Here is a 24,208-nt window from a genome sequence, read left to right on the forward strand (position 1 = left end):
TACTTGTTTAAAAAAAACACGGTCTTCTCGTTCCTAAGTCAGATTTTTAGTGCTTTCGAACGTTACTTCCAACCTGGACTGACGGCTCACCCGATCTGTTTGTGATCAGACCATGGAGTCGGGGGCTGTACCAAGCGCACGTTCCTTCCCAATGCTGAGGCGATCATTCGGAAGATGGGTGTGAAGAGAAACAAGCTTTGTCGACTAAAAAACAAGGCAGGATATGCAAGAATACTAATCACTGGCGACAGTTATGTTCTCTTACTATTTAGATCCCTACATTGCGAGTTTTTTTAAGACTTGGAAACTAAAGGAAAGCGGTGACAAATGAAACTGGCACGGGTGGGGTTTAAACCCACGCTCTTCGGTTTACGAGACCGACACCTTACCACTTGGCCACCGCGCCCTTCAAGTAAGCATGGGAATAAGGTTGTTCAAATTATTTTTTTCTGAATCTGGTTTACATCGCCAAATGTAAACCGGAGGCAGCAACAACAATAAAAGGGATACTTGTCCTTAAACTCGGACGTGATGTTCTGCAGACGTGCACAATGTCCTGTTTTCTTGCAGTGTAGACATTTTGCTGTTCACGCTCCGCATTCATCTGCTTTGTGCATTGTTAGTCCGCACCTGTAACATGTAATGTCAGCCGTCCCCTGTTCTTCTATTTCTCTAGCATGACTGCATCCTGCTGCTCGGCTTTTGTTTGTAAAGTTTGAGCGAGCGCCCCGTTCAGTGTCACTTTGTCACTATGGTCAGAAAGCATTCTTGATTCTGCTTGAGCTGCTTCATGAATTCTAGCGACTGTAAGAGCTCTTTCTATAGTCAGCCCTTCCTCCTGCAGCAATTTATAGTCTCTTATGTGCACATTTTTCCACAAGTTGATCTCTTAACATGTCAGTTTCCAATACTCCAAAGTCACAAGATTTAGCCAGTTCTCTTAGTGCAGTCACAAAAGCATCAACAGATTCGTCCTGAGACTAAGTTCTCTGCCTAAATTTATGCCGTTCCAAAACCACATTTCTCCGCGGTGTAAAGGAAGCGTCTAAGGCAGCTACAGTCTTTTTCTCCAGGGAGGTTGGCGAAAATCCGCTGCACGGGAGCCCTGATACAGTGCAGTAATGTAGCACGTCTCACGGCATCCTGAGCTTCTGTAGATCCACTGGCTATTTAAAAAAAAATCTGTACGACTCCATCCATATCTTGTATTCCGTATACAAATCCGGGGCTCCGAGGTTCAGTAGAAGCGGTGGAAAAAGCTGGGCATAAGCAAAGCTTCTCGGCGCGGCTACCATATCTTCCATGGCGCAAGCTAAACGAAAAGTCCGAAAATTCAGAAGTCCGTTTCTAACAGCAAGAGAACTAAAATCTGCACTGCACTCGCTTTGAGTCCGTCAAGCACTCATCTCTCGTCGCCTTCAATGTTGTGTATCTTAATAAAGAGACGTTTTTATATTATTTTAACTATTTTATTAACTACACAGATCACGCCCTTACACCATATATTCCTGCCTTCTACTCTCTCGTTCTGTTGTCTGGCGATGTCTACTCACTATACTACATTTAGCATGACTTCTTGTTGCAGTTGAGCTCAAAGCTGGAGATGATCTCCATATTCTACTGCACTATCTAGTCCGAAACGTAGTACACAGTACATACTTTTTTAAGTGAAGTCAGGTTGTTAAAAAATTAAACCAGCGCCCTGTCACAGAAACGTACCCCAGTCTCCCGCGCAACAAGCGGGGATACTCAGCACTATGCTAACGAGGAGCGCTTGTCTGCAGCTGAGCGTCAGCTCTGTTTACTGTCAGCAGTCATTGCCTCATTTCCAAAGACTTTTTCACCTGCTCTCAGCTTTTAAAGACAGTCATAAACGCTCAAGAAGTAATTCATGTCAGTTGGAAGTCTGTTTCTGTTGTCTCAGCTCTTGATAAAGAAAAGCCGTGCGTGGGAGACTCCCTCTCTGAAGACGTTTGCCGTCACCCTGCGAGGGAGAAGAGCCATCAATCACCGAGGCAACCACTGAGACAGTTAACATTAAACACGTGAAATGCGAGATGTTGTGATTTTTTCCCCGCTTAAGGCTTCTATTGTTTCTACTCTAACGAGAAAGACCTCTTTATTAGAAGTGAGATTTTAACAAACGTCTCCAGGGTTAACTGCGACCTGAACGCAACGCCTTAGACCACCAGCCATCTTGCCTGTGGTACTAAGAGCAGCGCTCAATAAAAATGATCAGAAACCGAAAGCGCTTCTTATGCGGATCAGTATATTCCGATTCCACTGGTTCTGCAGAAGAAATAAGAAAAGCCGAACTCAAAGCACTGTGTTGCCATTACGGGTACTCTGTCTGCAGCTGCTTTAAGATCTACTCACACCGTGTTGCCATTAAGGCTACCTAGTTAAAAAAAAAACTTATCGTCATCTTTTTGAACGTGATTATTAGACACCCGTTAAATCTCCACCGAGGTTTCTTGAGAGATCTTCAGCGAGCGAGTATTAAAAAACTACGTCGCTTCCAACCTCTGCTGTCACTGTAAACTCGGACGTGATGTTCTGCAGAGTTGCAGTGTGCCTTTCCTCTTGTCGTATTCAAGAGTACTCACTGTGTGAGCTCCTCACTGCGTGTTCTGTACTCTACTGTGATTTAATTTAGATGATTACGTGGAGTAGAGTGACAAGATCTACTTGAACATTTTCGGTTTGTGAAATGAAACACTAAATACACTACTGTAAATACAAGTAATGGACATTTAAAATAACCACAGTACAGCTAGAACAGTGAAAGATAAAAGACTATTTAGAATGACATTCACAATAGATTTAAGAACAGCACATCCGCCCGCACAGGGACTTGAACCCTGGGCCCTCAGATTAAAAGTCTGATGCTCTACCGACTGAGCTATCCGGGCTCTGAAAGAAAATCGACACTGTCGGGATCCTCGCAAGTCACGTGTCTCTTGTTCCGAAGAGCAGTCATACCTGACCCGTCTGGAATGACCACTGACAGACTTTATCATGAAGCGACGGCACCACTCCCAGTAGAATAAGTGAGAAATACAGCGTGACATGGGTAGTTAAGGGACTCCCACAATCCATCTTTCCTCACATTACTGATTTTTTTCAATAGCATTTGGACCTTTTTTCACATTCAGATTTTTTTCTCATTTAATAAAATCTTTTAATCAACAACATTAAAAAGAAAACAAATGGAACATTTTTTGGAACAATAATTAAAAAAAATCTTTCAATGCCTTGGTTGTATACGTGTGCACACCCTTTATAAAGGGAGTTGCAACAGTGCTGAAATGTAAAGAGCATTTCTGTAGAGAAAACAGCATTTTTTCTGCCTTGATGTTAAGCTTAGGGAGCCTGTCTTTTAGAAATTCTATTTCTTCACACCCTGCACAGCCTCCCGACAGACTAACGAATATTTTTGGGAGAAATTGGCTCACACACCGGAAGACACTAACGTTTATTTACGTTAGAGTATGTGAATAACAGTTTAACCGAAAAAGTTTGTAATTGTGATTTTGTTAAAATTTAATAAATCGTCTATCATCAGTAAGTAATTATTAAGAAATTGTTTTATTTCATAAACTATAAGACAATTTAGAAAGTTTATAGGTCATAAACGTCGCTTATGTTCTTTTAACTCTAGCGTTCAGGATCCAAACCCAGGTGCGGACGGTTGTGTTTCTTGAATCTCTTGTAATCATCAAAAGTCGATGTGTAGTCCTTCAGTACTTTCTCGAGTTGTGCCATGGATATTTTATACGATCAATACTTGTCATGCTCTTTTGCATTTTCCTTAACTAAATTAGTTCAAATAATTTAGGATTTAACAGAACTAAATGAGGTACGTTTAAAACAGCAGCGCAACTCTGCAGCACGTCGAGTGTGCCTGCATTTAATTGTGTAAACCTGGCTCTCTCTGAACACGAGCAAAGAGTTCTCACTCAACAGAAGATTGCGATGTGAGTACTGTAATATAAAGCACCTGGAGATGCCAGGGATTGAACCCGGGACCTCATACATGCGAAGCATGCGCTCTACCACTGAGCTACATCCCCGATGAAAAAGTTTATGGAACAGACTTAGAGATGTGCAAATGCTCACTGATCACACCACTCACGAAGAATGTCTGCAGTTTCCCACTTTCGCGTTTCTTCTACTACAGAGTAAATTCATAGGAATGAAAAAATAAGGAAGGAAAAATAATCGCATCGAAGCTTCAAGAGGCTGGGCACAAATTAATCTGTTATTTTTGCATCCGGTTACATGGGCGACGGTGGTTGATTCCCAGACGGGGGAGTGCTTTTTTTTTCTACCTCCTTACTCGACTGTCCTTCAATTCTATTTTATTTGAAAGCTATTTGCATCTTTTAAGTGCTCTTGATTAAACTATGCATAGAAAAACAGCAGTACTGATGATTTAACGTAAAAGGGTGAAACAACGCCCCAACCACAGGAATGGTAACAGGAAGGATCGTGTTCTTATTTAATATGTCCTTTTGAGATGTCTTGTCAATGCACACAGGCGGTAGAGCTGAATAATTTACTTTTAGTTCTTTCTATACCAGGAAGAAAGGAGCAGACTTTAACTTTAAGAGGCAAAAATGACACCTTGTCAAAGCTAATATTTATTAAAATGACATCACAACAAAAGAGTGGAGCCTTGAGTGAATAAAGCCTTGAGTGGAGCCTTGAGCTTTCATTGGATGTCTGTGTCTCCATAACTTTGTAGGTGAGAGAGAGGATTGTGATAATTTGCAGGTGCTTCTCGGGAGTGCGTTGGTGGTACAGGCGCCTTCCAAATAATTGAGTCAGTTTTTTAATCCCAGCCAGTGCAAACCCAAATCTTTTCAAGATAATCTGTGGTCCGCTAACACATCTTTTGAAACACTACAACAGGTAACACCCCGTGTGAAACATCATGAGCATCTATTAAACCTCTCTACCTACCCGTTCCTCACAGAGACATGACGAGGGTCTAAAGGGACATTTTGAGCCGTAGAAACATTTTAGCATTCCGTACTTTCCTGTGCAGTCAGGCCAGTTCCACTTTAACTGCGCCCGACAACGGAGGTCGTTTTGAAAACTACGAGAGTAAAGGAAGAGTAAAGGATTGGAAGCTAGGGAGTTTCAGGTCTGTGTTTTTATTATAGGTTCTCAAATCTGAATACCTTTTCAAGAAGTATTTCAGAATCCCAGTCAAATCCAGTACGAATGCTGCATAGATCTGCATTGTACAATTAGTATACTGTTTGTCCGTTGAATCAAACACGCCTTATGAAGCATTTCTAAAACAGGAGAGATTGTTAGGGAATGCGTCTTCCTGTAAAAATAAAATGACTTCAAGGGCACTATAAGCAGAGGTGCTCTACAGAAGAACTATAGCCAGAGATGCCAAAGAGGTCGAGATTTCACCACGTGAGAGAAAGCATCTCAGAAAACGAAGTTGCGGTCATTTCCACGCCTCATAAAACCACTAGGTCAAACAACAAGAGCTGAAGAGCCGCTGTTGAGAGTAACACGGCCGAGCGCTCTAAGGAGCTGGCTTAAACCTCCAGCCTCTTCAGGAGCATCTGTTGGAGTCACACTGCTACAGTGTATCGCCTTGTTAAGTATCCCTTTTATTGTTGTTGCTACCTCCAGGCGATGTAAACCAGATTCAGAAAAAAAATAATTTGAACAACATTATTCCCACATTTTTTCGAAGGTGCGGTGGCCAAGTGGTAAGGCGTCAGTCTCGTAAATCGACGATCGTTTTATCAAACCCCACCCGTGCCTGTTTCGAAGTCTTCAAAAAAACTTGCAATGTAGGAGTCTCAATAGTAAGAGAACATAACTATCGCCAGTGATTAGTATCCGTGCATATCCTGCCTTGTTTTTTAGTCGACAAAGCTTGTCTCTCTTCACACCCATCTTCTGAATGATCGCCTCAGCATTGGGAAGGAACGTGCGCTTGGTACAGCCCCTGACTCCATGGTCTGATCACAAACAGATCTGGTGAGCTGTCAGTCCAGGTTGGAAGTAACGTTCGAAAGCACTAAAAATCTGACTTAGGAACGAGAAGACCGTGTTTTTTTTAAACGAGTAAACGATAAAATAATATACTGCCTGCAAGACTATGTCAAGTTCAAGTTCAAGTTTATTGTCATTATACTCATACACAGGTATAAGGTATAACGAAATGCTATTTAGCTAGCTCTCGGACATAAGTAGTACAAAGAAAAAAAACACAACAACAATACAATTGTATAACAAAAGAAAGACAGAGACAACAGCCGATGTCCAAAAAACAACAACAGGCAGTGTGCAAAACAACAAAAAGGTAACAGGTTATGTGCAAAAACATGCATCAAAAGAATGAAATAAAGGGACAGAAATGATGGGGAGTGAGCTTTTGACATGTATGGTAGAGGTAAATGTTCAATGTGTGTTTGGGTTTTTGGTAAGAAAGAAGCAATCAGCACACATTTTTTTCAGGATAGTCGAGCAGTTTAAAACAGCAAATTCACAGCTTCGTGTCTTTTAAGCTTTGTGTTTCACTCTCCAAATAGACGCACGGGTTCAAATCCCACTCCCGACAATCAGGCGTTTTACCCTGTCTTTTTTACCTGCCTTTACACTGTTTCAGTCTTGTTGTGCTCGCTGACAATCACAGTACGAGGAAAACGGAGAAACTGCTTAGCAAAAACATAACGGACAGAAAAAAGCTTCGTAAACACGTGAATGTGATTAGCAGCAGTAAGGTATGCATTCAAATGTTTAAGGCAGATTTATAAAAGCAGCAGAAGAAAGGTGCAGCCTTTGTGAGAATTCGCGGTTTTTTATGCTGCTTGGACTTCTTTCAAGCCTATGAAGTGACCCCCGTTTTATTTTCATTTTCAAACTTCAGAACCGAATAACAAAAAGGTTTCATGTGTGACAGCATTCCGTTGCAAATACCGTTTCCACGATGTATTCAGCGACGGGAATGAAATGTTTTAGTGCTGGCTCAAATGCGAGGAATTTCAGAAAAACCTGGAAAAGCAACGCCTGCAGTAAATGACAAATCTAAAGCGTGTAGTCAGCATGAACAGAACAACGCAATGCTCTGTAAAAACGATCTGAAGCCCCAATTACTCTTTTATCTCGGGCAGTTCATTCCGATACGATGTTTCCGCAGAATAAATGAAATGCCGAACTCCAAACATGTTGTTGTCATTATTGTTACTCTTGCTGCTGTAGTTTTAAGCTTTAATCAGTGGGTATGTAATGTTGTAAAGGGGCTGGACTACTTTGTTCAGTCCAAATTCCACTATGTGAATTTATGCTTTTTTAATATAAGCATTAACAATACAATGCGTGCTCAAAAACCGTTACTTATTATCTTAAGAAGCGGCAGTGTTTTGACAAACTGTGGTATTCGAACAGTAAATGCTGAAGTGTTTAATACTTGCTTGTGAGCAGATCTCCCTCGATTTAGACAAACTCTTGTTCGGCCGATGATTTCAGATCAAAATCTGAATCAAGTGGAAAGAAAGTTGAATTACGCTGGGTACTGGGTATCACTGTTACGCCATCAGGTCATGCTAGGAGGATTGGGGGGATGAAATTGACACAGAGGGACCCAATGTGGGGGCTGAACCCACAGTTCTGAGATTAAGAGATTCTTGCTCTATGGACTGCGCCTATATAACTCTTGTGCTCCAGCAGTAATGTTTCTGGGTGTGGATGAACATGACATAATAGACTGACAGCAGGAACACGTGGCCCACAGGCAGTGACAGTATCGCTATATTTGGCTGCAGTATATTGTGTTGAGAGCAGCAATAACTTTCCTGCAGAGATGGGAGTGCCTTTAATAAAGCTCTTTCAATCAGACAGAATAACAGGAACTGACCTAAAGTTTCGGCTGTGGATCCATCTCCACATGGGGGAAAGAGACAGTAAAATAGCGATGAAGAAACAGAAAGATTTGTGCTCGCTGCAAAGTAGGAAAGAGGTGGTCAGACACATAAAACAGCTTGGTGATAATTTGCAGCGACAGTTTTATGTTATTTAGTACACGGATTTCTCTTCATGTTCCTTAAGATGTGTAATTTGTATGTTGGTTGTATGAGAACAGTTTCTTCTCAAGTCCTGTCAATTGACAGTGGAGAGCTAGCTGGTGCACATCTTCAAGAAGACTCTCTTTAAGGCAATTACAATTTTCTCGAACAAATCTGTGTCATATATTTTTTAAATAGTTTAGCTAATGAGCAACGAGAGTATAAATGAATTCTCCCAACCTCCATTCGAAGATAAAACTCCATGTGCGAATCTAAGTTTCCTTGAAGCTACTGATGTTCGTCATTATTGGACATTCCCGGTGATATTGACTAAGGAGCTCAATTTTGACGTGTCGTAGTTCAACATGTGCAAAACACTCGTATCCCCTGCAAATATCGGCAAGGTCAGTGATATTCTCAACAATTTGTGCCATTGCAATTCGTGCCATACTTTTTCGAAATGTATTCTGACATGCCAGGATCAGAGGGTCATATTTAAAGAAACTGGTGCATTAAAATTTCTTGTACTTCAGGATTTTGATAGTCTGTTACATTGTCTTTCACACGGCGGTGTCAGAACTGTGAGACATTTTCATAATCGGGGGGAAGGCCGTAGCAATAAGCAGAAAGTGCAATCACCTTTTCCCAGTGTAAGTCCGTGTTGTGGTGAGTTTTTAAAATTGGTTTGCGATTTTTTGAAATATATTCCATACAAAAATATAATTTGGACAGTCGCTATTTGGATATTCCCTTTCAGTGAAGATGTCTACAGTATTCCAGCCGGATTAGTACTGATTGAAGAGAGCCATCTACAGGCGAAAGGTGACATAACATCACAGCAGCACCATTTAAGGTGGAACGAAAAACACGCATAAGAAGCTGGTGAATAAGAAGCTACTGTAACTTCAGCCTCGTAGCAGACCCTGGGAGGCACGCTCAAAATAATCATCTTTCCCAGTACTTCAGAGTCATATTTAGATCGCTTTACTGCAATTTTATTTGATTGATGGGAGATGTGAAGCCATCGAGCCTGTACTGCGCTTTCACATTGAAATTGATGCCATTTCTCCTGCTTTCTCTCAGTGTCCGGCTGCAATTGCGTGTAAAGGAGGCGACTTGAAAATGAAACGTGTAATCACCTTACAGAGGGTCTTCACGACGGGGTGCGTCAGCTAGTTCTCCATTATTGTCAGTTTACTGGACTTCTGAAGAAACCTATCTACAACGAAGATACAAACTGCACAGTTTAAGGCACATGAAGAGAAATCTGTTTGCTGATTGACTCAAAAAATGTCGATACAAATAATCTGCCAGGCTGATTTACTTGTCCGACCACCTCCCTCCGTCCCCCTTTGCTGTTAGCACAATTCTTTCAGTTTCTTTTCTTGTATTTTCCTTGCTATTTTAGTGTTTCCCATGTATAGATGGATCCACAACCGAAACCGTTTTCACCCTGTGTTTCTGCATACCTTGCACAGTTCCAGTGGCGGAATCGGTCAGCGTGCGGTACTTATACAGTAGTGCACAGCGGAGTCATGCCGAGGTTGTGAGTTCAAGCCTCACCCAGTGTCTTTAGCAACTGAAAGCAACTGTTAAGTTTAGATACTATCAGGTATCTGATGAAAATAAATTAACATCAAACGAAGAAGTAAAGGTTTACTTCGAGTCACAATCAAATAAGGCTCCACAGCTGAAACATTGTGTTTCCTTCTCTTTTCAGCATGGAATAAACCTTGACTTTTTCCTTTGAAGCCCATGCATGCTGACGCAGCTCCCTACTTAAATTACCATCAGCTGTGTATCTCCAGCTGACCTGTACACAAATATATGAGAGAGGTCTACTGAGACGAGAGGAGCACTGAAGACTTGAAAAAGCTCTCGCATTAGACTCTGTGTTTTTGTTGTTCCCCAGATTTGTTTTTAATGTTCTTTTTCTTTTGAAATTGTTGCGTTTGGTTTTTTTTTTCGTAGTTGTTAGACAACGACCGGGATTTACCTAGGTTCCTGGAAGACTTCTTGTTTTGTGTTTGTTGTATTTTCGGGTTACAACAATTGTTTTTTTCTATTGATAGGACCCCACGCATTACTATGGGAGTAGTTAACATTAGTTCTTACATTGTACAGTACCTGAAATTACCACATAAACTACTACTCTGTTTCCTTTTTTTTGACAGGCACAAGTGAAGTTTGTTTTTCCTTGCTGCTGATTGGTAGCTACAATGGGTCAATTGCAATAAACTTATATTCAATAAACTCCGCTGAAATTTGTCAGCAACTCTGTACTAAACCTGTTCTCAATTGCAACAAACCTAAAATAACAGCTGCTGCCCGTTAGATGTTACTGCATTAGGAGTCTAGCTTAAACCACCTCTTCATAGGTTTTAAGCAACTCAGTAGCGGACTAAGCAGAACAATTGATCACATTAGAACTGTCTTGAATGTAATGGAAATAATGTAGTCATTAAGTAACAAGGTTATGCACCACTTGCTTGAAAATTATTATTATATTTAACTAAAATTGCTTTCCAGACACCACAAATATTCACAATGAATGTTATCATTACACGTATTTATTAATAAAAGTGTTATTTATTAATAATTAACTTCCATGTATATCTTTATTAGTAGCTGTATTAAAAGTAATGCATATACAGTCTTTATTATAGTTAGTTTTCAGTTATCCTGGGGAGGGAAGAGAATGGAAATTAAGGAAATAAAAATTTAAAGGGCTTTTAAGTCTTCAATGTGTTCTGTCATAGCTGTGTGTTGTCATATCTGGGTGTTAATTTAGTATATTTGTTGTATTATTTATTGTGATTTGACACTAAACTTGTGTTTCTCAGGAGAAAGCAGTAATATTTTTTTTTAGTTTTTTGAGGGTACAGAAAATTGTATTGTACGGCCAAATGTAAGGTTACATTAAGAAACCCTTATTGTTACCTTTTGCAACATTATTTATTTAAGACGGTTCTTCAGAATAGTGTCCCTTACGTATCTGTGACTGTGGTCCAACAATAACGGTGCTGAAATAGCCGGAATGTGTGGGAAGAAGATGGAGATGGAACAGGAGGCTTATTCAGTCGATAGAAAGGTTGTGTAGAACTGAACACACTACGGTTATGGTACTGGGTTTAAGAGCATTACGATCCTACAGTCTCCTGATCCGTAATCAGATGCGTTATCCAATGCACCACTGGCCCTTGTACCGCATTCCTCAAGTGCACCACTATGAGCTTGCGCCGCTACAATAATAAATCGCCCCAGTCCAAATTTTCTCAATTAGGTGTACGTTTTCTATGTGTATTTAGTTAAACAGTCTTTCATTTTGTCTGTTTTAAAAATTGCATCTCTTTAAAACAGACAAACGAGTTTATGTGTCGCGCTGAAATTCACACATGAGGGAATTCAAACGAAAGAAATCACAGAAAAGATATCGCGCTTAAAAAGAAATCCAGAGTGGAGATGCTGGTGATAGAAAACGATGCATGAGACGCTTTACCTCTGAACTAAACTCGGCTCTTTAATTGTGTTAGGAAGAGTGAATAGCCAACAGTGTACATTTTAAAAATCAAAGCAAGACAATGAGACACGAAGATAATTCGGAACACGAGCCTCTCCTTCATTGTTTAATGAGCTTTTAATGAACGCCTAAGTGAAAGAGAAATTCACTATTTTCACTTTGTGATTAAAAAACACTTTTATCACGTTAAGCACTCCTGATGGTGTCGAATAGTTCTCTTTTCTACCCTCATCATTTGAGGATCCCCAGCTAAAATATCTTTTTAAACTACAACAAAATTGCAATATTTTGAATACTATTTAAGTTTACATAGTCACATTCCCGTGATATTGACTTAGGCGCTCAACTATTAACTTCTTGTAGTTTGACTTGTGCCAAAAGTTTGAAATCTCTGCAACTATCAGGATGCTTAAGGACATCCAAAGAAACCCCATCACATTTAGGGGAGACGGTGTTGAGGTCGGATTAATTTGAAATGCGTCTCTGGGGACTTTTGATTTACCAACGTTATGTTTAACTGAAGGATACGCTGACTGACTGTGCCATAGAAACTAACGCACATCACCTTTCTTCTACATTCACACGTTTTTGGCTAAAGACAAAAAAATCTTTTTCGTTTCCTTGCCAGCTGGCAGTAATTCCTCTGCACTGACAAAACAGATGAGTATTTTATCTTTTGCAATTTGTATGGATTTTTTTAAAAACAAGTTGCTCCAAAAATTAAATGAACACTTCCATTAAATTTACTGTAGAAGCATGTTGCTGTCCATAATGATAAACTGTGTGGCAAGACAGGCACCACTGGGACTCAACCCCAGGATCTCCTGTTTACTAGGCAGGTGCTTTAACCAACTAAGCCACAGCATTCTCGCATCCTAGTGTTAATCCTGCATCAGCAGGGTCAGCTTGTCGGCATGCCCGTCTCCATTTGGTGGTTTGAGCTGACGTTGCCATGACGTTGCCATTAAATGCGACCGAGAATACTCCAACCAGAGAACTAAGCCATGGCATTGGCATCAGATATCCCTTTTACAGCCACTTGGACACATCTCAATTGCTCTGAGACACCTGCATTCAGTGTGCGCTGAGCCTGCTCGCTGAGCAAGTGACGAGAAATGGCTTATGTCAAAGGAGTTCAATATGCTTTTTATGTTCAATGGGCTGTCCACTACAGCTAACACTGAAGCGCAGCACAGGCTCTGTGGTTTGACATCTCACAAGGTAAATGTTGAAATTGTAGGTGGAAGAGGAAAATTACCCTTGAGTATGGGGAAAGAGGCCAACTCATGTCCGGAGGGGGATAAAGTGTGTATGGAGGTGGCCTAGTGGTTAAAACACTCTCCTCTTAGTACATGATACTCTGCACAAGTAGGTTCGAACCCCATCCTCCTCGAGGAAGAGCTTTGACACATTTTGACCTTTTTAAACTTGGTGTGCTTTCGTTTCGTTTCTTCGCTCCTGTACTACAGCAATAATATTTCTATAGGTGTATGATCATGGTAGGCTGACAGCAGGAACATGTGGCCCACAAACAGTGACAATATCAGAGGTGTCTGCAGTGTGTTGGTTTGTGAGCAATGATAAAATAACATGGAAGCAGGTGTGCCTGCATTAATACAGCTCCATTGAGAGGAAAAAGTAACACAAGAACCAACTTAAATTCAACAGCACGTTTCTGCAGCTGAAAACGGAACCTACTCCACGTGATGATTGAGCTCACAACCTTGGTATGACTCCACTACAAAAGCACCACAACCTGACCAATTGCGCTACTGGAGCAGCACAGCACAGTAGCACATTTTCCTCAGTGCACTCAAACAGTGCTTCTTCCCTAGCCTACCAGCTTCAAGACTTTTTTAAATCGATCAAAGATTCATTGGAAAAGGTTTGTCGATGGGTCAGGTGGGAATCACACCCGGATTCACTGCTTGCAAGGCAGCTATGTTCATCATTATACCCAGGACTGGCGCCAGGGGAATGATCTGTAGGGGGGGGTCTGAAATCCTGAGGGGGGCAGTGATATTTTGGTTTAAACGGAGCCGTTGCAACCATCCAAGTGAATTCTCGTAAGCATGCCACTGATTAGTATTTCATGTTAGAAGATAACGACAAGCAATCTGGTATTTAGTGATAAAGAACAGTTCCACGTTCATCAGAACTCACGTGATTATTTTTGCCTGGAGCATCAACCATATGTGTTCATTTTTTCAACAACATCAACGGTAACGAGGATCTGAATCATTAAGAAATCATTGTAAAACCAACAGAAAGTACAAACTTCTATAACTACAGTCCTAGTTATATAACGATTGTAAGTATAAGGATAAACTACTGCAAGCCATTGGTCCACCTGAGCAAATAAGGTCATAATAATGTTGACACCCCAAAACATAGACACTATGTAACGTGCTGTTCCTGGATGGATAGCCCCCTGCACATCAAACAGTCTGATGTAGTAACTGTGAATTCGGGGTTAGTATAGTTATCTGACCATTGACAAAGTACAACTATTTTTTACGGCTCAAGTTAAGTAAGTGAAAGTGTTCAAAAACTTTTTATCCAAACCTTTTATCCAAAACTGAGGGGGGTGGAACTGTTCAGTTGAGGGGGCGATTTTGACATGCCAGTAATATTTTCACAAAACGTCCAAGAGTTACGAAAACACTTACTTTGTGTATAAAGTACATTGTGTACACACTGTAAGTTCACAACGCGAGAAATACTGCTCAATATGGGATCCTGTCCAGGAATATCAGGGCTGTAAGGGGGTCAGATCTATAGATGTAGTAAACACATTAGTGGAGACAGTGTGTCTGTTCTCTGTATGAGAGCCGGACAGGAAGAATAATCTGTGGTCTGGGAAGAAGAGACCCTCGTTGGAAGAGCGACGCTTCTCACAGGAGAGAATGAAAAAAAAATATTTTTCAGGGACGCTGATTTTTCTCCTTGGGGGAATTAAAAGCACTTATGGGGAGTGACCTTGTGGTGCAACGGTAGTGCATCTGATACCACATCAGAAGGTTGTGTGTTCAAATCATGTCGAGATTGGCTGATGTATGTTCAGGTTCAGCTGGTGCCGAACCCAGAAATTATACCATGCAGTTTGGTTTTATCTGTACACCACATAGATAATCTAAATTAAATAACAGAGCAGTACAGAACACGCATTCAGGAAATTACACAGCAAGTCATTTTGAACACGACAAGAGAAAGGGCACACTACACATCCGTGAAACATCACGTCCGACTTTAGAGACAGTTACATCACAGAATGGAAGTTTCAGGCCCCTTTTTCATTACAGGTTCAAACTAACCTGAAAGTTACAGAGTTTTAGGTCACTTTTGTATTAAAAAGTGTCTGAAGCCTGTAAATATAATTTGCCCTTTTTTAAATTGTGGATGAAATCCAATCCCATGTACCAAGACCTTACAGTATATTCATGTTAATTAAAATGACTAACGCTATTGGACATTAGCTGGTGCTTTTTGTAACGATTTGCTATTTCATGCTGGAAAGAAGGAAACCCGACCAACGTTTGCTTTCAGGTGCGGTTCATTCACATAATGGACATCTATTTCTGAGTAGCCTGATTTAAAAACACACGAACCCGGTAGAAGTCGAACCTACAATCTCATGATGCAAAATCAGACGCGTTATCCATTAAACCACTGGCCAATCATGTAACTGAATTGCACCATGGTAAGTTCAGCGCTGCAACTAGTAATACACCATCCCATCTAAAATTTCTAAGTGAGAAACGTGTTTTCTACATTTTTATCAGTTTTAAAATATCATCTCTTTAATACAGACAAAGGGTTTGTGTGTCACTTTGAAATTCTGATTGATTTAGAATTCAAAGAAAAAGATGTTTTCTTGAACAACGCAGTGAAATTATGACATCTTTCACTCTACTTCTCTCTTGTAGTAAAGCAGACCTTGCAGTGTGAGCATTTACTCCAGTAAATTAGGTCATGTATCATGTTAAATCACTTCTTCAAAACAAAACATTTCCTGGTGCACGTTTTCTCCATGAAAAAAAATACATTTTTCCCTTACATGATTTCTTGTTTTTTTTTTCCATCAGAGTACAGAAAGAAGAAAAAAGGGAAAAGCAGTGTCGCAAAAAAACTCCATCGCCCTTGGGAGATGTCAAGCTCATCGGATATGAAAAGTGCCCAATAAAAGCAATTTCTCTTCATTTATCTTAGCTTCAGGGCTGCTATTGTGTGTAGAGGAGGCAACTTGCTCAGCCAGCAGACTCAGCGCTTACTGAATACAGGTATGTTTTGAGTGTCATGCTGATCGTCTTATAAATGCAAAAGAAACTTTTAAAGCTGATAAAGTAATTTGCATGTGGCTACAACATCCCTGGAAGAGAGATTTTATCAGTTGCACATAATCAATATTTTTTACTTTTTGTTCAGCACTGGAAATCTATTTTTTTAAGTTTTCTTAAGAAGATCTCATGAAGTATTGCCAGGACCTACCTTTAGCACTCAATAGCGATATTAATGGAGTAGAAATGTAAGATAAATTGATGATCTGAGCTAAAATAGTCCTTACGCGCCTCCTGTAACAGGAGACTAGGATTAATATCAATGGAAAGTACTTCAAGATTTAACTGAAATATTAAAAGAGTAGGAAAGCATTTAAAATAGAAAAAATCAGTTCAGATGATATTTAATTTTTGAGAAATGGGCACATACTGTACATCAGCTCAGTGAGCAGTGCGAGGTGCTCTCCTGGAGATTATGTTAAATGAGTTAAAATCATGTGATAGTTGAAAAAGCTTAATACTTAGTGAAACAGCCAGCACAAATGGTTGTGTTTGTGATTATGTCACTTCTCTACTATAGCAGCGTTGATAAAAGACCCTCTGAAAGCAGTAAAGCACTGCACAACTGAATTCGTTGCTATTTGGAGAAATCCACAAACTCGTGTTTTTCATGTGCTTTAAAAGACAGCCATACTCACCGACAAAATAACGACACTGCAGCTGATTTTTTCCGAAGCACAGTTGACCTTTCTGAGCCAAATGATGAAGCTCACCCAGTGAATACTATAGCAGAAGGTGGAGGAAAGTGCAACTTTGTAACTACTGCAACCACAGGGACAACTGCAAGAAGCAGAATCAACTTCCCATCGAATGGTGTTGTTGTCTGAGGTACGCGATGTGAACGTGTGCAGAGAATCCCACAATCTCTTCAAAACTTGGACAAAGTATTTCTGATGGAGTGCTGTGCGCAAAGATTGAATAAGCTTTGCTCCTGCTGATGATTCTGCGTGAAAAAGCACAGCATTCAAGTTTCACAGAAAAATGCACCATGCCTACAAAACCAATTTAAAAAACAATTGCGGCACACTACGATTCACACTGACTCAAAAGTGATCACGGCAGATGTTGTTCCCTGCATAATGCTGAAGGGACCAAAGAGCATTGCTGTTGGGAACACAAAATTAGGCTTTTTTATGCCTTGATGTTAAGCTGACAAAGACTATCTTGAAACACCTAGTTCAGTCTCTCGACAGACTGTCAAGCAAAGCTTTTACCCACTGAACTCGCAATAGAAGGAAGGTCTTAATCCACCAACACTTAGCAGCGGCAAGATTCAAACCTAACCCAGCGAAGAAAATGGAGCACAAACCCAGCACTTAGACCACCCAGCCACACTCCCAACACCTTACTCTTTTGGAGAACGTCGGGTGGGTTCAGCTCTTGTTGTGCGATGCTTGGAAATGACTGCACCTTCGTTTTCCGAGATGTTTCCTATCACTTCTTTGTCAGCTCTGAATATAGTGCTTCTTTGGAGCAGGCTTCAGACCTTTTATTTTATTTATAAAGGAGGGCGCATTCAGAAACGTGTAATTCCTGTTTTAGAAATACTTTGGGCGGTGTGTTTTATATAATGCACAAACAGTATTCTGATTGTATACTGTAGACCTGTGTAGCAATCATACTGGACGTGACTGGGATTCTGAAATGTTTCTTGAAAAGGTATTCAGGGCTGCTTGAATCTATAATAAAAAAGTGACCCGAAACTTCCTACCTTCCAATCACTGATGTAGCTCTCCCTAAACCTGTATGTGATGTTTTGCAGATGTGCAATGTGCCTTTACTCCTGTATTAAAACTGACCTCTGTTGTTGGGCGGAGTTGAAGGAGAACTAACTGCACAGAAAAAGTATGTAACAATAAAATGTTTCTACACTTCAAAATGTCCCTTTAAATCCCTGCTCACACACGTCGGTGTGGGGAGCGGGCAGGTAGAGAGCTTTTACAGATGCTCATGATGTTTCTCATGGGGTGTTACCTGCAGTAGCATCTCTCTCCACGCCTTTGGAAAGAAAAGAGTGGCTCCAGTGCAAGGTATGGTCAGAACAGCTGGTCTGATTGTCTTAGAAAACAAGAAATTAAAATCAACAGGGAAATTGAACAATACAGAAATCAGTGCAGTATACAATAGGAAGCAATCAAACAAAATGCTCAGCAAAAATCGTAGTTGAGTAAATTGGTGGAAAAAAATATTTGTAAGCAAAGGAGAGCCCGCGCTGCGCGTGAAACACATCAATCGTTCAGCATTTCTGAAACATTTCATTGAATTGACAAAGAAGAGCCTTTAATGAACTATTCTTTACCCCTCTGTTCCTACTGTATTTAATACCACCATCTATTGTCTCCTCTAACTGTGTATTCTCATCCTGCTTATCTTGTGTATTTTTTTAACTTTATTGGTTTCATTCTGTAAAGTGCTTTGGAAAGCCACCTTTAAAGGCACTATATAATGTAAAGATTATTATTATTATGATTAATAATAATGAACAGTGCATTTAACACTGAGCACATGCGGTCCTTCTTTGCAAAGGATTGCAAAGGTTGGGAATTAGCCTTTCACTCGTGTTGTTGAAGATCGTATCCTGGCTTTGTTGCAGGAAATGTCTGGATGCCATCACCGGATCAAGGAGAGGATCAGGGTTTTGGGAAGTCTTTTTGATGCCTGACACTGTGTGTTGTAACGGGTGTCATTCTGGACCTAAACAACAGAGAACACTGTTGAAATTGCTGAACTGCCTAGCGGACACTTTGTCGCCTTCTTCTGACCTGTATTTAATGCGATTCTCTGAAAACTTGGCACGTTATATCTGCTACCTTTATGGAGGGCACACTCATAAGAATCATAGATTCGATCACAAGCATCTAAAAATGAGCATGAGAAAATGACATCACGCTATAAGGCTGAATGGCACGAATTCTCCTGTTACTTCTGCAGCAAATGTGTGTTTTTTGCTTCTTAACACTGAGATAGTTGGAGATATTTGGCAGCAGTGGGATTCCAACTCACACCCCCAAAGAGACTAGAGCTTTAATCCAGCTCTAAATTAAAAATTGGGTGACTTGTAAGGGCTGGTAGGAGAGGAAAGGTATAAATGCTTCTTTTTTGGACAAAGTCTTTATCTTTACTAAAAGAAGGAAAGAAATATTTGATTATTATTTTTTCACCAGTTGTTTTGATCAAATTATTGTAACGCAGTGCCATATTAAGGTATAATATGTACATGAACGTCATGTCTGAGTCGATGATGGCAGCTGAGTATCACTGGAGGACAGTTCATCATGAGTGGGTAAGCCTGCATAATGAGGGAGAAGAGATCGGCCTCTCTGACGCAGTGTCCAGTGACTCTAACCTTCTGTCCTACTGTTCTCTACTTATGTAGAGGGTGAATGTTTATTTAGGTGAATGTTAGGTTTCATTCTTGTAAAATATTTCCGAGCACTTTTTTTGTTGCTGAAAATTAATCTTGTGCATTTGAATTAATTCCGATATTGTCACCTAATTCTATACATTGTTTCATCAGACTAGAACATTTAGAGGAGCTCAATTGCATTTATGAATTGCATAGTGATATTATTTCTTTCCGTTTAAATACTTCAGTCAAAAATGTAGAGAAGGTGCTCCTGTTTTCACCATTATAAGAACTGTGATGCACCAGTAATATTTACTCTCACAAAAGTATTGTAATTGTATTGTTCTGTTCTGTAACAATCTTGAGTGACACAAACCTTCTGTTTTACTGCACTACACTTCTCCAGAGGCCAGTTCAGCACACAAGGATCCTCAGTCAAACAAACACTGCAATCGCTTGATAAACGCCATTTCTCATCCTTTCTCTTAGTGTCGGTGCTACTATTGTATGCAAAGGAGGCGACTTGACAATGAAATCTTAAAGAGAGTCTTCATGAAGGTGTGCGTCGGCAAGCTGGGCAATTGACTGGGCTTGTGAAGAAACCAATCTCATTCAACAACCATACAAATTGCACAGCTTAAGGCACATGAAGCGAAATCTGTGAGCTGATTGACACAAAACAATGTCACTTCACATTATTTGCAAAGTTGTTTTGCTTGTCTGACCACCTCTTCCTACTTCACAGTGAGCACATATATTTCAGTTTCTTTCCCCCATGTGGAGATGTATCCACTGCCAAAACTGCTGTCTGATTATTTAAATTATCTGTAAAACTGTTACATGACTTCATCTAATTGTAAATTTATAAGACGGTCTATGAGACATTTGTTAGAGTAGCTGAATCCCAGGGCTCGTATGGAATCACACACAGACGGGTCTTCTGTGTGATCTGAGTCCCACTGCCCAGAGCTACAGACTGGTCAAATGGTCACTATTGTAGACACGACCATCGGACCATCGGCTACAAATAATCAATATACTGATCATAGTGTCACTACTGGTGTTTATTACATACAGTGCCTTGCGAAAGTATTCGGCCCCCTTGAACTTTTCAACCTTTTGCCACATTTCAGGCTTCAAACATAAAGATATAAATTTTTTATTTTATGTGAAGAATCACCAACAAGTGGGACACAATTGTGAAGTGGAACGAAATCTATTGGATTTTTGAAACTTTTTTAACTAATAAAAAAATGAAAAGTGGGGCGTGCAAAATTATTCGGCCCCCTTGCATTAATACTTTGTAGAGCCACCTTTTGCTGCGATTACAGCTGCAAGTCGCTTGGGGTATGTCTCTATCAGTTTTGCACATCGAGAGACTGAAATTCTTGCCCATTCTTCCTTGCAAAACAGCTCGAGCTCAGTGAGGTTGGATGGAGAGCGTTTGTGAACAGCAGTTTTCAGCTCTTTCCACAGATTCTCGATTGGATTCAGGTCTGGACTTTGACTTGGCCATTCAAACACCTGGATACGTTTATTTGTGAACCATTCCCTTGTAGATTTTGCTGTTTGTTTGGGATCATTGTCTTGTTGGAAGATAAATCTCCGTCCCAGTTTCAGGTCTTTTGCAGACTCCAACAGGTTTTCATCCAGAATGGTCCTGTATTTGGCTGCATCCATCTTCCCCTCAATTTTAACCATCTTCCCTGTCCCTGCTGAAGAAAAGCAGGCCCAAACCATGATGCTGCCACCACCATGTTTGACAGTGGGGATGGTGTGTTGAGGGTGATGAGCTGTGTTGCTTTTACGCCAAACATATCGTTTTGCATTGTGGCCAAAAAGTTCGATTTTGGTTTCATCTGACCAGAGCACCTTCTTCCACATGTTTGGGGTGTCTCCCAGGTGGCTTGTGGCAAACTTTAGACGAGACTTTTTATGGATATCTTTGAGAAATGGCTTTCTTCTTGCCACTCTTCCATAAAGGCCAGATTTGTGCAGTGTAAGACTGATTGTTGTCCTATGGACAGACTCTCCCACCTCAGCTGTAGTTCTCTGCAGTTCATCCAGAGTGATCATGGGCCTCTTGGCTGCATCTCTGATCAGTCTTCTCCTTGTCTGAGCTGAAAGTTTAGAGGGACGGCCAGGTCTTGGTAGATTTGCAGTGGTCTGATACTCCTTCCATTTCAAGATGATCGCTTGCACAGTGTTCCTTGGGATGTTTGAAGCTTGGGAAATCTTTTTGTATCCAAATCCGGCTTTAAACTTCTCCACAACAGTATTACGGACCTGCCTGGTGTGTTCCTTGGTCTTCATGATGCTCTCTGCGCTTTCAACAGAACCTTGAGACTATCACAGAGCAGGTGCATTTATACAGAGACTTGATTACACACAGGTGGATTCTATTTATCACCATCAGTCATTTAGGACAACATTGGATCATTCAGAGATCCTCGCTGAACTTCTGGAGTGAGTTTGCTGCACTGAAAGTAAAGGGGCCGAATAATTTTGCACGCCCCACTTTTCATTTTTTTATTAGTTAAAAAAGTTTCAAAAATCCAATAGATTTCGTTCCACTTCACAATTGTGTCCCACTTGTTGGTGATTCTTCACATAAAATAAAAAATTTATATCTTTATGTTTGAAGCCTGAAATGTGGCAAAAGGTTGAAAAGTTCAAGGGGGCCGAATACTTTCGCAAGGCACTGTAAATACTATATATAAATAATAAGATAATTCCACACTCAAGTGTGTTATAAAACATTTATAAACATTTTGGGAGGCTGACATACAGTAAAGAAAGTAATACTGAAGGGCTGGAAGTCCTGGAAAGCGTTAATAGAACCTTCTTGCTTTCAACCTGGAACAGAGCCCACAACTGCCAGATCAGTGACCCGTGAGCCCAGTTCACAGAGAGGAGAACCAGGAGCTCTTTTATGTCTCTAAGAGGGCTGGGAGGAAGGAAAAAAGGGGGAAATGTGACATGAGTCCAGGCTGTTCTGTCTGATATTGTTCATGTAGCAGCACTGATTGTCTGAATATCTTCTAGTTCTGGATTGTGAGGATAGAGAGCAGTACGGAGTTGAGCTTCTGAGTGTGAGTCTGAGCTGTGAATCTGACTGAGAAGAGAATAATGATTTTTTATTCTGCCTGAGAATTTTTCCTGAGAATTTTTCTTCTTTTCCAAGTGGTGTTACATCCCCTTCAGATACTCTACACAGACTGCCAGAGAGAAGAGGAGCGAGAGATGGACAGATAAGAGCACACACAGCAAGAGACACATACGTCTTGATTTACTTTGAAGCAAGTGTTCATTTCTTTTCTGGAACAATTTGTTTCTGAACTTCAAAAAATTCATACAACTTCTGAAAGATAAAATACAAATCTTGCTTCTCAGGACAGAAGAAATGCTGCAAAAAAATGCCAGTGATTTGTGAAAAGCAATGGGAATGTGTCCCTGTGCAGCTGTTAAACAAAGGGCTGCTGGGTCAAACGCACTCAGGGACGAGCTTCAGATTGTGATGATGTAAACATAATCTCCGCTAAAAATTGAAGGGATTTCTTCGCAAACCCTCTTGAATGTTGCAGGAAATCTTCGTGTTTTACTCGTGTGCAACTACAACAAGTAAACAATTAAGTACCTAAGTCAATGTCCAATAAACCATCCTCACATGTGGAATTTTTCTTTAACTGGCTGTTGGGAGAATTCATTTATACACCCGGTGTATCCTTAGCAAAAATATTTTAAAATTAGAACACAGATTTGTTGGAGAACTTGACAATCCTTGACAATCATTATTAAATGAGCATTATACAAATGTGCGTTGATATTTTTAATATGTACCTTAATTGTAATGTATATATATAAGTGCTTTGATATGGATGTTCATTTGAAGGAATTGAGGAAACTATGAAGGATCACAGAACAACCAAAGATACATTTGGGCATCTGCTATTGGTAAAGATTAACGAATACAGTAAGTGTGAAGCTTGCACACACACGAGAGAAAAAAATCAGTTTAAAATCACTTTATTAGACTGACGGTGTGTATAGCAGAGGATGGTTTCGATCCATCGACCTCTGGGTTATGGGCCCAGCACGCTTCCGCTGCGCCACTCTGCTGACAGCTGTCATAGGGTGATTCAACACAACTGCTCTATCTTTGCTTTCTAAAAGTGCGCCCGAGATGAAAAGTCTAAACGGTAAACGCAGACGTCACTTTGAGCACTTGGTCTTTTATAGTACAAATATCACACGCTGCACTACATGGGCGTGTCTTCAAGATCGTTGAGAACCAAACCTTCTGCTTTCCCAAGCAACTGATTTTTCCTCCTTAATTCACAAATCTTCAATGAGAATCAGTGAAACGAAAACCAAACACATGTGCACACTCGCGTCCTAGTGTGAAAGAAAAATGATGGAAGCATTTGAGAAATAAGAAGAGTAGTCTGAACAGCTCCAGTCTATCAACTGCTCTACAAAGTGATCGCTACTTCCACACCCAGTTTATAACACTGAAAATGATTCAGGAAGCACAGCAAAGTTCTAAAAGCAGTGGTTGAAAAGCGTCTAGATACATAAAATGACAATTTCTCAAAAGTAAAATCTTCAGCTTTTAAATATTGTCATCCACATATTTTCGTTTTTCTCTTTTTTACATAACACGCTTTCGAGAAATAGACTGTCTTGTAATGAAGGCTGCATTAGAAAATGTGTATCTAAATTAAAATCGGGTTTATGACTTCTGCGTTTTTCAGCTTTCTTAGCGCTTGGGTCTCGATTCAGATATTGCAATGAAAGCAACAGGGGAGTAAGTTTTCCTTTTCTAAATCAAAGGTGATCTGCTCACAAGGAAGTATAAAAACTTCAGCGTTTACTTTTTGAAGACCGCAAATTGTCGAAACACTATTGCTTCATGAGCTAATAAGTAACGTTTCTGAGCACGCATTGTATTACTAATGCTGTTATT

General features: G+C 40.3%; 4 non-coding genes across 4 annotated transcripts; all 4 read right to left on the bottom strand.

The window, feature by feature from the left end:
• Positions 1 to 334: 334 nt before the first annotated feature.
• Positions 335 to 406, bottom strand: trnat-cgu (transfer RNA threonine (anticodon CGU)). Its single transcript has one exon. It is a non-coding gene; the product is annotated as a tRNA-Thr (tRNA).
• A 2,433-nt stretch (positions 407 to 2,839) lies between these two features.
• On the bottom strand, positions 2,840 to 2,912 carry trnak-uuu (transfer RNA lysine (anticodon UUU)). The gene has a single exon. It is a non-coding gene; the product is annotated as a tRNA-Lys (tRNA).
• A 1,089-nt stretch (positions 2,913 to 4,001) lies between these two features.
• trnaa-cgc (transfer RNA alanine (anticodon CGC)) lies at positions 4,002 to 4,073 on the bottom strand. The gene has a single exon. It is a non-coding gene; the product is annotated as a tRNA-Ala (tRNA).
• A 19,216-nt stretch (positions 4,074 to 23,289) lies between these two features.
• Positions 23,290 to 23,361, bottom strand: trnam-cau (transfer RNA methionine (anticodon CAU)). Its single transcript has one exon. It is a non-coding gene; the product is annotated as a tRNA-Met (tRNA).
• Between the last annotated feature and the right edge of the window lie 847 nt (positions 23,362 to 24,208).

The sequence above is a fragment of the Lepisosteus platostomus genome, chromosome 5 (assembly GCF_059453375.1).
Source record: "Lepisosteus platostomus isolate fLepPlt1 chromosome 5, fLepPlt1.hap1, whole genome shotgun sequence".
In the NCBI taxonomy this organism is placed as follows: Eukaryota; Metazoa; Chordata; class Actinopteri; order Semionotiformes; family Lepisosteidae; genus Lepisosteus; species Lepisosteus platostomus.